The following is a 12,113-nucleotide window of genomic DNA, read 5'->3' as shown; positions in this document are numbered from 1 at the left end:
TGTTTCTGCAACCTATCAGGAGCTACTAACCAGGGGTGCTGCGTCTGCATACCACCTATCCCGATAAATTGATAGAAAGACTTTCAACAAGGAAACCTTAACAATGGTTGTCTCTGAATGGAGAGCGATGCAGTACAATATTTATAGAAGGTAACCTAAACTTGAGACATAACATTTTATTCTGCTTGGCATTGCAGTTGATCAAAATTTCTGAAGCCTGGATTCATTTAGAGATTCGCGCTACCAGCAAATGGGTATGGCTCTCTTAACACGTTGCTTTCACATTAATCGTTTCATACTGGCTTTCTAATTCTCAGTACAAAGTGAGTCAAGACCTTCAGTTCCATGGAGAGAGTGTGAAGGAAAAACTAAATAAATATATCTAACAATTCGCCTAACTGAAAGTAGGCATAGGACTTAGATCAGTTACAGAAAAGGATGCTGAGTGTCTTCCTCCCACAATCAGGCAGTAAAGGATAAGCGAAGGAAAATTTACTCTTGCCAACAATCGTGGAAACATGGATACTGAGAACGTGAGATGATGCTACTATCGGACTGACTCAGTTACGTCACTATAATGTAGAACTGTGGAACAAATGTCGTGCTTACTTTTAGGTGACCAAACTAATCATTTGTAAGATCAACATCGTTTCCACATGCATCGATCAGTGTAACCAAATTAAGTCTATTCCGATCAAGGAATTGGAAAGTGTTACACCATGAAGCACCAGTTCGATATTTATCAAATTTTGTGGAGATGTTAGTCACATAACGGATATTAAATAATTAAACTTTCATTCAACTGATGTTCATCATGATCAGTGTGAGGTGTGAGTCCCAGAGGCTCGAATACATTCGTGTATTTGTTGCTGCACCCATGAGAACAACCTCTGAATGTCAACTTAAGAGATTTTTTGCCCTGAAGGAAACAGGTGCTGTGCCAGCTCATGGAGATTGCCTGGTTGCGGGCTCGTACGAACGTATACATCCTCTCATCATATCCCAGGCATGCTCTAGCGTAAATACTAAAAGATACGACTTCGATTAAAAAGGCTAATTAATGCCTCCCTTACATTAAACTGAGCGTAAAATTTGAATGAAAATACGTCTTCACCACGCTGTAATGTAGACATTATCCAACTTCCATGTGCACATGACTACCACAAAACAGTGGAATTCAGGTCCATAAGCAAAATTACATATGTTGGCAACACACATTTTTCATTGCTGATGACAGTAATCACCAGAGTATTAAGAAAACCGATACTTGCCCTCTCATAGCTTCAGGCCCATTGTTTACCTCCCATTCGAATCAGAAATGGTTAAGAGGGAGCCAATTCTACGTCTAGTACCATCCATCTTATATTGCTTTGTGCTCCCGTTATCAGTCTTTCAACAACTACTGCTGAATAAAGACCTCTTCTAGACTTTTCTTGTCACCAACCGTGGATGTTGTCAGATGAGGTGGCTTGCGTGCTTCAACAGTACACATTGTGCCACCGTAGGTTCAACAACATCGATGACCAGCGACGGAACTGGAGAAGCAAGTACATGTACAGACAGACAAATTATTATAAATTCACAAGAAATTGGATGACTTGTTCAAGAGAAAGGGCTTCACAAATTCTGGAGCGACCACCGTTGAATCGCCACACCTTGCAACGGCATATCACCAGTGTACTTTCGTCTGTTCATCTATCTCTCGAACGGCGATTGCAAATGTACTTTGCAATCGAACGTAAACAATTTGAGCACATGCTTAAGTAATGTGAAAAAGTATATTTCGTAAAGAAAAGTATTTATTTTGTGGGTGTCAGGTCTCCAGTCGTTTTGGAAAAAAGAGAGGGAGATGCGTATGGCATTGTTGGTCGGGGTCCACTTCTGGGCAGTTTGGACGCCTGGTGCAAGTCGTTCTTTTTTTTACGCCACCTCGGTGACTTTGAAGTCGGTGGTGACGACACAATGATGTGGGCAACACTCACACACCCAGTCTCAAGTGGAGAAACCCCGACCCGGCCGGGAATCGAACCTGGAGCCCATGATCGAGAGTCAGCAACGCTAAACACAAGACCGCAATCTACTGACGTCAGTCATTCTGAATAAAAAGTTTTGTTTATTTAAAGTGTGTTCCGTGGAATTACAATTTCAAATAGTAGGTGTTGTAATGACCGAATAATGAAGGGATTACTAGCAAGAAAGTAATAAACCATCTTGGTAAGAATTTTAACAAGAAGAGCAAGGAAACATAGATGAGGACGTACAGTGCTTGACGCTTTCGACAGACCAACATGAGGTCGCAAGCATTAAGAAACCGCTGCTTTCAAGCTGGCTGATTGCGAATTGAGGACAAAAATGCGAGGCGGATGAGTACCATCTATAAGCAACCAGTCCCAACAGAGTGTTAAGAGACCATCAGTTGACGAGCAGGGCAGAGCTCAGCAGTTTGAGAGTTCCTGCCATCAGAGGAGCATCGGATGTCCGTCAGCTGAAAGCAGAAAATTATGTGACTGAAATAATCTATTCAGTTCAGCTTGTATTCTAAAAAGGACTTTCATTCTTGCCTGTACGTACCTCTGGACTGAGGGCTTACTTTTACCCATGACTGATTGTCACTTGCAGTGAGACGTTTAACGGAACCTGAGGGTTCTATCTCAGCAATAAGAAACTGGCTCCTTTTCACGATTCGAGTCGAAGTGACAGGCCAGGCTGGCTATTTGTTCTGGTAATATGAGTATCTGGTAAGCCTCGTCTATGTTCTACGCTCAATGAAATTATGACCCAGTGTCTGTGCTCTTCGACATGTTCATGTTAACTTGGAAAGACCAAGGTATCAGCCCAGGACCTATTTTCTTCATTTTCACCTCCCTAGCCTGGTACCCGAGTCTTTCTGTACTGTCTCCAACCATAAAGACCTAATAAACCTCAGCTAGATCCTGTCACCGAGTGATTCTCTGCCACGAAGTAGCTCGAGTGCCAAAGAGTGGGTAGACCTGAAAAACCCCACATCGCTTTCAGTTCGAGTCAGGGAGTCACGTAACTGTATTGCGACCGCCGTCGGGTTACGACGTGTAGATTGGTGTCAGATGTGGGGTCTAAGCTTCGATTCCTGGCTGAGTACCTCATCTAAGGAATAAGGTGCCTTTGAGTATGAAATATAGGATTTTCTGTAAGGAGAACTAGCAAACTTCTGTCTTGAGACAAATCTGTTTCTGCTTTTGAAGTAGATCCTGCACCGTGAAACAAGCAGACAAGTCATTTTAGTGCACAACAGTAAAAAGCGAGAAGGTAGGGAGAACAAGAGGTCATCAATCCGTCAGCGGTTCCACGCCACAGAATTACGAGATCGCTGCCACAGCCCGCAGCCAATAAACACTGAAGACGCCGTCAACGCTGTCGCAAGGAGTCACACCAACCGGGGTCAGGGGCATAGTCAGCTCAATCAGCAACGTGGGCATGCCAACGTTCGCCTTCACGAGACGCAAACACAGCGCCTTTCGCCTGATCAACAAACATAGTGAGTGAAGCACACCGTGGCACGGAAACGAGGTCCGCGGCTGCGATGAAAGACGATAAACTCCTAATATGTTTCTGGAAGGTAGTGAGTTTCCCACCAGACAAATAGCTTTATCTGACGCATTCAAGTTGATTCCGAAAGCTTTTGACAGAAATAAAAATCGTCTTATGGAATTCGTAGACAGTTGTGACTTAGCATTTGAACTTACTCCAGGCAATATTTATAGTGCACTACTACAGTTTGTAAAAACTAGGATTGGAGTCGGGAAGCGTCTGCACGAATTTGAAAAATAAGTTGGGAATACATAAAAGATTAGTAGAAACTGAAAGATGCAATTGGGAAACACGAGTTTTCGCATATGCATCAGCAACAACTACCACTCTCAAAACCATAGGATTGCTTCTTAGGTATATCAAACCCTGCATCCAGTGTTGGAAGTGGAAAGAAGAGAGGAGTTACGACCAGGTACGTGTGAACTATGATCCAGCTCAGTGGAAAATCTCACAAGAAGTGCACTCCTCAGGTGATGTTCCGCCTAACCACAGTGTTTCACCACCGCAGATGAAGGACAAATTTTGCCGGTAAAAATGCGACGCAATCTCGTACCATCTACAAACAAACAACCCCAGCACAGTATAAAGACACCACCAGTTGACGAGCACGACAGAGTTCAACTATTTGCGAGTTCCTGCCAGCAGAGGGGTCTCGAGAGTCTGTCAGCCAACAGAAGAAAATTATATGAGTGAAAGAATCCATTCAGTTAAGCTTGTACACAAAAAATGACTTGCATTCTTGCCTTTACGTACCTCTGGACTGTCGTTAATTAATCTATCATGGCGTTCTTATGCCTATGATTGATCGTCACTCACAGTGTGACATGCAAGGGAACCTGAGGGTTCTATCTGAGCAATATCAAACTCGCTCCTTTTCATGATTCGAGTCAATGTGATAGTCCAAATGGCTGTGAGCACTATGGGACTCAACATCTTAGGTCATAAGTCCCCTAGAACTTAGAACTACTTAAACCTAACTAACCTAAGGACGTCACACACACCCACGCCCGAGGCAGGATTCGAACCTGCGACCGTAGCAGTCCCGCGGTTCCGGACTACAGCGCCAGAACCGCTAGACCACCGCGGCCGGCTGTGATAGTCCAGGCAGGCTATTTGTTCTAGCCATTTGAGTATCTAGGAAGCGTCATCTATGTTCTATGCTCATCGAAATTATGACCCAGTGTCTGTGCTCTTCGACATGTTCATGTAAACTTCGGAAGAAGCAATAAAATCAAACCCAGAAGTTCATTTCTTCGCTTCTACTGGCTTGGCCTGATACCCAAGTCTTTCTGCACTGTCTCCAACCAGAGAGACCTGATAAACCTCAGCTAGGCCCGGTTGCTGCCTTATTCCCTTGCACGAAGCCGCCTGCGTGCCAGTCTGTAGTCCCAAAAAATCCCACACTGTTTCCTGTACAGGTAAGTACACGACTGGCCATTCAAATTGCTACACCACGAAGATGACGTGCTACAGACGCGAAATTTAACCGACAGGCAGAAGATGCTGTTATATGCAAATGATTAGCTTTTCAGAGCATTCACACAAGGTTGGCGCCGGTGACAAATACCTACAACGTGCTGACATGAGGAAAGTTTCCAACCGATTTCTCATACACAAACAGCAGTTGACCCGAGTCGCGTGGTGAAACCTTGTTGTAATACCTCGTGTAAGAAGGAGAAATGCGTACCATCACGTTTACGACTTTGATAAAGGTCGGATTGTAGCTTGTCGCGATTGCGGTTTATCGTATCGCGACATTGCTGCTCGCGTTGGTCGAGATCCAATGACTGTTAGCAGAATATAGAATCGGTGGGTTCATGAGGGTAATACGGAACGCCGTGCTGGATCCCAACGGCCTCGTATCACTAGCAGTCGAGATGACAGCATCTTATCCGCATGGCTGTAACGGATCGTGCAGCCACGTCTCGATCCCTGAGTCAACAGATGGGGACGTTTGCAAGACAACAACCATCTGCACGAACAGTTCGACGACGTTTGCAGCATCATGGACTATCAGCTCGGAGACCATGGCTGTGGTTACCCGTGACGCTGCATCACAGACAGGAGCGCCTGCGATGGTGTACTCAACGACGAACCTGGGTGTACGAATGGCTAAACATCATTTTTTCGGACGAATCCAGGTTCTGTTTACAGCATAATGATGGTCGCATCCGTGTTTGGTGACATCGCGATGAACGCACATTGGAAGCGTGTATTCGTCATCGCCATACTGGCGTATCACCCGGCGTGATGGTATGGGGTGCCATTGGTTACACGTCTCGGTCACCTCTTGTTCGCTTTGACGGCACTTTGAACAGTTGACGTTACATTTCAGATGTGTTACGACCCGTGGCTCTACCCTTCATTCGATCCCTGGGAAACCCTACATTTCAGCAGGATAATGCACGACCGCATGTTGCAGGTCCTGTACGGGCCTTACTGGGTACAGAAAATGTTCGACTGCTGCCCTGGCCAGCACATTCTCCAGATCTCTCGCCAATTGAAAACGTCTGGTCAATGGTGGTCGAGCAACTGGCTCGTCACAATACGGCAGTCACTACTCTTGATGAACTGTGGAATCGTGTTGAAGCTGCATGGGCAGGTGTACCCGTGCACGCCAATCAAGCTCTGTTTGACTCAATGCCCAGGCATATCAAGGCCGTTATTACGGCCAGAGGCGGTTGTTCTGGGTACTGATTTCCTAGGATCTATCCACCCAAATTGCGTGAAAATGTAATCACATGTCAGTTCTAGTATAATATTTGTCCAATGAGTACCCGTTTATCATCTGCATTTCTTCTTGGTGTAGCAATTTTAATGACCAGTTGTGTATATTGCGACCCCCGTCTGATGACGACACAGTACACACTCTTGTCCGACAGCAGATGTTTTATCTTCAGGCAGCATTTAGACGTCGCCAGGCAAACGCAGATCAAGTATTTTTTTTCAAATCTAAGAAAGTTATTACAGTATCTCTTTTTCTGTCGTTAATAGGGCTGTTTATCAGTATGAAGGATGAAAGACCGAAATTAGTGTTTTTGACAAGTAAGCAGCAACGGCAGGGTTTAAATGAATAACTGTCTGAGTTAACACTAGTTTTATCTAGGAAAACCTTGAAAAGTACACGCCTCATCAGGTCTGCCAGCACCTAACATACGCCGAAGTTCCATAACCAAAAATCATAGCTAATCCTGTATCCATGTCGTACAGGAAATGAGGTTTTATCTGAGTAGCGTAGGCCTCTCTTGCTGCACGTAACGGTGGAGTATGGCATGAGAGCTTTTCGTGGCGTTGTTTATATCGCAGTAGCCGATTTTGGCCGCGTTGCTTTCCAATACTAGTAGATCTCTCGGATTCTTTTGCGAAGTATTTCAAGGACAACGTTAACAAGCACTATATCTCTGTAATTTTCTTTTCAATAGCTATGCAAATGCAATTATGAAAAGTATACGCTTCCTTTTCAGAAAAACCATACTTATTTAAATATCTCAGTTGATACCAGAGCTCAGAGCAGTATCCGTACGAAACGTTACTTTCCCCTCAGCGTACTACCAATTTTGGGAAACTTCGTTTTGATATCTAGAACCTTTCACGAAATAAAAGATGTGTTACAACTTATGTGACTCACACTGTATATTCTACTAAAGCCTTAGTTATTTAAAGAATCCAACTCCCAGGTTCAAACTTCTGATTATTTTATAAATAGTTATGTGTTAAATATTTAACTTTAAACATATAAGTGATAAAAAGCTTAAGAAAGGTTTGATGTTTTGCATATGAGTATCGTCTGCGAAATTTGCACCGCATTTCAAGCAAAAGTTAGTTTTCACGCATCTCAATGTTTATGACGTCATATTTTCTGAATTATGCGTCTTACATTATTATTTTGCAGCTATGTTCAGTGGATGTGTGGATCTTGTTTGCAAAATGTGTTTCCAATAGAGTTGGTGCTAAAGCAGTAATAAATTAAAACGTCTTACCCTATGTTGTAGTTTACACGAAAAGGGAAACGGTAGTAAGTGATAAACGTTTTTCATTTCATCATTTTGCGGGGGTGTGAACAGGAAAAAAATTCGTACGCGTTGGAGATTATCTGTTAAGTATGTTGGAAGTCGCTAAGTGCTCTCTTTCTGAAATACAGGATGAATAAAGTCCGGGTATTTGCGCGCCGTGGGCTACGCTGCCACAAGACGTATACACAGTTCCTAACAGTAATACTTGTCTTACTGTGTTAAACCTGTAACATAACATTATACCTCGTAAATATCACATTATAGCACGATTTTAAATTTTTAAATTTAGTCTATAATTATATGAGATCCTGAAAATCAAATTTATGTTGCCCTTGGAACAGTCAGGTAGGCCAACTACAACTAGGGCTCGGCTACCATTCCTCGGATTAGTCCCTTATTAACATTTTTATGCTTTCGTTTTCTTCATATTGCTGTCACATTTTACTTATCTAGCACAAATTGATAAAAGAAAATAACCTGTGTTTATGTTATCTGTTGGTTTAAAATATGTCTTTTTGCTGATCTGGGTGAAACCACCAGCACTGACTCACCTTGCATCCAAGCCTGAAATCCATCTGATGGTCTCCTTTACAATCAAAGGTAGAGTACGAAGTTCAGGAATTGTCAGCATCATCTCAGCGTGCTATTATCAATTAAATAGTGGCGTTATTGTCTCGGTAGATCGTCTGCAGTTATTAGCCTATCCCTGGTTCCACAGCATTCCTCATGAATCCAGAAAGGGACTGCCTATTTTACAACTTGTCTCGAATATATCGGTATGCAAGCATCAGTTATATGGTCAGTCACGCCACTGATGTAACCCAGTCATCCCTAGATGTTGTATCTAGAGTAAATTACGCCCAGTTTACGCTGGAACTTTCAGTTTGATTTACGTAACAACCGCCGTGACAGCAGTCTTTTGGGTGTATCCAGATGAGGATATGGACACTGTAGTGAAAATTATTGTCTAACATTTGGTTTATATGAATATAAACGTAAAGTCTGGAACGCAAACTCGTTACCGGGCTGCCTGCTTAACTGCAGGTAGAATGCAGCCTGTCTTCAATGTGGCCCTAGGAGGGGAGGTCATATTCATATAACGCTTTCAAAATTTTTCACAGGAATATGGAAGTGTGATAAACAATAAGAATTATTTGCATAACGCCACTACCATTGTTGTGCGGTGCAATTGCATATTAAAATTTTATAAATGAGTATTGAAAAATTAATTGACTGTAATTTCTAAGTGTTCTGTGATATCGGTGCAAGAATTCAGTCCTTTACTAGCTACGAGTTAAGAATTACAATTGTGCCAATGATTTTATCAACTATTTAACGACTGTGATCTTGCAAACAGTGCTACTTAATAGCAGGTATAGCATATGCGTAAGTAAATGCAAAATTTACAGTTTTGACTTCTGCCACTGGATAATATCGTATAAAATCCTCAACTAGTAACCACTTCCCAGAAATTTCCATTACTTGAAGATGCCGGGCAGTTTCCTTGATGAAATGTTGTAGACTAATCACTGCTCGATCTGGTAGATCTAATATTCAACAGATATACTGCGAACGACTGATGCACCACACTACCAATGTATGTTTATATGGTTGTTTATTTTTATCAGTATGATAAAGAAAAACGAAAAGACACTATCACAATGAAGGATAACAGTAATACAGGAAAACTGAAATAACATTTTATGTCAGTCTTATAATGCGAAAGTAAGTTTCAAATTCTGAGATTGAAATAAAGAATTTTTTCATAATCGAAAATCATGAGCGAAATGTAAATACTGTATTCAGTAAGGACAACTACACAAGAAGCTAAAGTTTATAGCTCAGTTTTAAAGTTTCAGTCTTCTTCAGAACACTGCACAAACAGACATACACACTAATGAATAAGCTACATGTGTCTGCCATCTTTGGCAGGTGCTTATTATGGACTTAGGTAGGGTGCATGAGGAGGTGGTGAGGCTCACTCCATCAGAATTCAAAGAAATTGATTTACAGGGAGAGAAAGGGTCAGAGAGGAGGATCCAGCTGCAGCCACTGCAGTCAGATGTGTTATGTGAAAGAATAAGCTCTTCCGCTGGATATCGATCTCCATTTTAGGAGCAATTGGAATAATTTTGTGGAGGATGTCTCATTTCATTCGATCCTGAAATGTATGGCAATATTAAAAACATGATAGGACTAGACATGGGAGATCGTTTGTGGATCAGATTTTTACCGTATAGAGGCTTCCCATAAAGTATATATTTGGGCTTTCAACGTTTTGGTAATGAAACTGCTCATCACCGCAAATGTGCAATCTGTGGCAGAAAAGCTGTTAAGGAGAGACTTTTTGATGTAGAAACGTGTTAGCTATCATAGTGAAGTTATTGTTGTTAGTTACTAGGTTTTATATGGATAGAGTTTCTTATGGAGATCTCAGGGAGAAGGAGACTGACATATTTATGGGCACCACATTTGGACTGATTTGGTCTCATCCCATTATCCTGAACGTCTTGAAATTGCTGTATGAATACTGTTCATTTAACTAAGTGATAAAAAGTTTGACAGGAGTACCAGTTTCGTAAGAATCTCTCAGTATATATTCAAAGTGCAAAACAAGTAATTATTTATGAATTTCTGATGTAGAATTTTTAATTTTTTCACTACAGCAAACTGCTCACGATATCTGGTCATGGTCCTTTGACTATCATATCAAACTTCCTAAACGAATTTGGATTTGAAAAGAGTTGCCAATGACTTCCACAATATGGCGCTCTGCAGCAGTGAAACTGTGGAGGGCACACAAACTGAATAGCCAAAATTTTAGTTTTACAACATCAGTGTTCAACCCTTCGCACCATGATTAAAATTACGTCAATAAGGTTTTATTAACATTCATATAAAAAATTTGGTGACGTTACAAATATTTCCGGTTTACACCCTTCAAGTTCTGAGAGCTCTATACATAAGGTGGTGCATTTTGACCTGGTAAGGATAGCTACTCAAACTGGTGGCACTAATGTGCACTTTGTGCAAGTGTTTCGGCGTCATGCTCGGCCTCATCTTCAGACTGCTGTTAGGCATGTTAACATAGGATGGAGTATGCACTGATGGCGGAGGGTTTGGCTCACATTGCAGTGGTGCCACTTGAGTCTATCAATAGATCGGGTTTCACTAGATATCACCTGCACATCAGTTCAGTAGTATGGGAAGGAGAGGCTCTCAAAGCTTATAGGCGACAGTGCAGTGGGCAGTGGTGGGATCATTCATGGGAAAATTCTTGTAGTAGTTGGTGTTAGAGCTGCACATTTTTAAATTGAAGTCAAGTGATAGGTAATCCTGCTTGAAGGAACTCCCTCTAACAAAGGAATCACATTGAATGGAGGCCAAATATTCAAGTAATGAAGGAATTAGCATATTTCATCAAAATATAAGAGGTATTAGAAATATAGTTAGTGAACTGCTTTTGTATGTTGACTCTGACTTTACTGGTATATAGGAGCACCAATTAAACAGTTTTATACTTCAGAGGCTTCATTTATCAGGATAAAGATTAGCTGGCTATTTTTAAGGAGTTCTTTTCGAAGTGGAGGAATGTTAACAGGTGTTTGAATGTTCTGCAGGGGCATTTGAATTTAGTGAAACTAAACTTCCAATTGCTGTTGTTTATAGGCCCACTAACTCTGACTTCAGAGCACTTCTGCTCAAGCTAGATACAGTTCTTCGTTCACTTTATAGGAAGCGCCAAAATTTTTTTATATGTGGTGACTTTAATATTAATTTTATACGTGATTGTGCAACAAAGAGGATGTTGGAAGATCTCTTACATTCATATTATCTGATGCAGAAGGTGTTTTTTCCAACCAGAGTGCAGGGTAACAGTAGCACAGCCATTCAATATTTTATATTCGTTCTTCATTACTCTGTTAGTAAAAGGGTGAATAGCCTTTCAGATCATAATGCACAAATATTAACACTAAACGGGTTCTGTACTCCAACAGCTGTTATATATGATTAACAAACCTTGTAGAGAATCTAATCCAACGGCAATATGGAGTTTTTTTAAGACTAGTTAATGACCAAAAGTGGCAGTATGATGATTGTAGTGCCGATAACACAGATGACAAGTATAATGTTTTCCTTAACACATTTCTCATGCTCTTTGAAAGCTGCTTTCCATTAGAACATTATAAACAGGGTATTAGCAGTAAAAGGCAGCGTGGGTAGCTAACTAGTGGGCTAAGTATATCATGTAGGACAAAGTAGGAATGATATAAAAATGTTAGAAGTAGTCACAATCAAGCAACAGTATCTCATTACAAATAGTATTTTAATGTGCTTAAAATGTTATTAGGAAGGCAAAGAGTATGTGGTACGCAAATAGGAAAGCTAATGCACAGGATAAAGTTAAACCTATTTGGTCAGTCGTGAGGGAAATGTCTGGTCAGCGGTTACTGATAAGTCAGATATATGTACAATATTTAACGATTACTTTCTGTGAATTGCTGGTGAATTAAATAAAAACTTAGTTCCTAC

This window comes from Schistocerca cancellata, chromosome 4, assembly GCF_023864275.1.
Source record: "Schistocerca cancellata isolate TAMUIC-IGC-003103 chromosome 4, iqSchCanc2.1, whole genome shotgun sequence".
NCBI lineage: Eukaryota > Metazoa > Arthropoda > Insecta > Orthoptera > Acrididae > Schistocerca > Schistocerca cancellata.
Note: the sequence above shows the minus strand (reverse complement) of the source record.